General features: G+C 58.3%; 1 protein-coding gene across 1 annotated transcript in view; it reads left to right on the top strand.

Moving 5' to 3' along the window:
• IRF2 (interferon regulatory factor 2) overlaps positions 1 to 2,392 on the top strand; it is a 94,164-nt gene that overhangs the window by 87,729 nt on the left and 4,043 nt on the right. The window lies entirely within an intron of this gene.

Here is a 2,392-nt window from a genome sequence, read left to right as displayed (position 1 = left end):
GGCCCCCCCCCCCCCCGTGGCCTTCGGGGAAGCGGAGCCCAGGAAGGTGACATGGATGATCGCTGATCGCGTACCTGTTGGCACTCTCAGAACTTACTCAGACCAGCAGGGAAGCAGCTCCCAATATTTTTTTTAAATTCCATTTTATTTGAAGTAAATAAAAAAGCCAAATCCAAAGCAATCAGCAGTAAAAGTGAACTAACTCCCGCTGGAGTTTCGGCACTAACACTGAGCTGGAAGCAGCAGCCACAGGGCGCTTATTTGTGGGATATGAATGGACCTGGAAAGTGGCGATGATGACGGTGAAGTCAAACCGGGAACCGGGCCTGAGCGCCCCCCAGCAAAGCACTTGGAGCCGTGGTTGCGGGCAGCCCGAGGACCACTGTCCTCTAGAGAGGGGCCCGCGTCCCCGGCTGCAGCGTCCAGCTGCTCCTGCTCGTCCAGCTTCCATGCGGAAGGCACTCAGGCCGGACCTTTAAACCGCATGTGAAATGGCGTGGTCCGTGGAGAGCCTTATAGCCACTCCAGGGCATCGTCTCAGTTCAGAAACACGCTCTCGGCTCACACAGGGTCAGCGGAAGCGAGAGCTCGGAGCATGTGTGTCTTTTCTTGTCTCCAGCTGCTTCCCTGAAGCCACAGGCTGGGACTTAAAGGGTGGTTGACGTTCTGCTCATGCTCATGGTCTGTGTGAGGTCTTCCGAGGAGTCTCGCCCAGGGTCTGCCTCCCACCCCTCCCGCGGCTGTGGCTTGGGCTGTGGAACCCCATGTCTGCATATTTCCAGCCCCCAGCCATGCCTGTTGGCATCTGTTTGTCTTTCATTGAAAGGGAAAGGTACCTCTGGGGGCAGTGAGGAGTGGAGGGGTCAGGACATGTATGAAAGGAAGAGAAACCTTGGCTTCAGAGCCGGAGAAAGCTCCGCACAGCAAGGGGAAGCGGGTCTTGGAATTTCATCCGAGGCTGGAGTGGGAGCCACAGCCATTACCAGTGAGGGTCTGTGGCTCCCAGGCAGATGCTTTGGGGACATCTGCCTCGTCTGAGGAGAGGCAGGCCATCCTTAGTTGCTCATGGTCCCGTCGGTAATCACTCGTGCCCGGGAGAAGTCGCTGGAGAACAGTGGCCCTGCAACCGCAGAAAGGCTGCAGGGTGGAGCCGTGTGGTCAGCATGCTCGCTCTCTTCGTCTAGGGTTTGAACTCGGGTTCTCCAGCCTTCGCTCCAAAGAGCCTGGTCTGTGCCCTGTGCTCTGGGTGGGCGTCGGGGCTGGGCTGGGCCCGGCCAGTCCCGGCTGCGCCACCAGCAGGAAGTGAGACGGGCGCCAGTTCCTCAGTGGGTTCGGGTGAAAGGCTGAGAGGCCTGAGGGCCGAGAGCTGTTCTGCTCAAAGGGAGGAGGATGGGCGCTGCTCCCCATGAACAGTCCTGGGGAGGCCAAACGAGGCCTCTGGGCACAGGCGCGGCCCAGCTCTGGCCCGCGGCACTCGGCGAATGTTCACCGTGTGGTTGCCCTTCAGGCCTTGCCTGTAAAGTGAATGACCCGGCCTCAGGGTCTCTCACGGTCTGTGTATTTCCAGAGTTCTACGCTTCGTATTTGGTTTTCTCAAAACTGAACGCTGAGCAACTGCACACAATTTTTTTTACTTAAAAAAGTTTTAAGATTTTTTACTTAAAAAAATTAAAACTTATATTTGCTTAAAACAGTCTTACATTATATGTGACTTGTGATCACCAGCCGTCGACTTGGACTGCATGAGTCTAGCATGTGCAGTTCCAGTGCGGCCAAGGCCTGGGGCTCCGGGCAGAGGCACAGTCCCCTTGACCCGGTGCACCCCGTCCCAGGCCCCGGCACGCTTCGTCCCCGCCTCGCCCACTCGTCACCGAACCCTCTTGGAAGGAGCGGCCTCCCGTTTTGCAGACGAGGAAGTGGCAGCTCCGGGCAGTGGCTCACAGCGGGCAGGCGGGTCGGGACGGGCACAGAGCTCCTTACCTCTGGCTGCTGCCGTCTCACCACAAATGCAGTGGCTGCCAACAGGGCACATTTACTAACGCCCGTTCCCGAGGGCCGGGGTGCAGGCGCAGCTGAGCTCAGGGCCCCCGGCACACGTCCGCAGTCCCGGTGCGGCCCAGGGCTGTCCCATCTGAGGACCGAAGTGGGGGTCTGTGTCCCAGCTCCTACGGTGTGGGGTACAGTAAACATAGTTCCTTGCTGGCTGTTGGCGGGAAGCAGCCCTTATTCTTTGTCATACGAACCTTCCCAACATGACTGCTCGCTTCCTCGAAGCCAGCGACACTCTCCTCAACACACAGGTCTCAGTCTGGTTAGGCAATCACACCCCCCCACCCCACCCCCATCACCTTCGCTGTGTTCTGTGGTTTAAACCAAGTCACTGTCTTCTCCC

Source organism: Myotis davidii, unplaced genomic scaffold, assembly GCF_000327345.1.
Source record: "Myotis davidii unplaced genomic scaffold, ASM32734v1 scaffold184, whole genome shotgun sequence".
NCBI lineage: Eukaryota > Metazoa > Chordata > Mammalia > Chiroptera > Vespertilionidae > Myotis > Myotis davidii.
The sequence above is the reverse complement of the archived record's forward strand: the minus strand, read 5'-3'. Positions and strand labels throughout refer to the sequence as shown.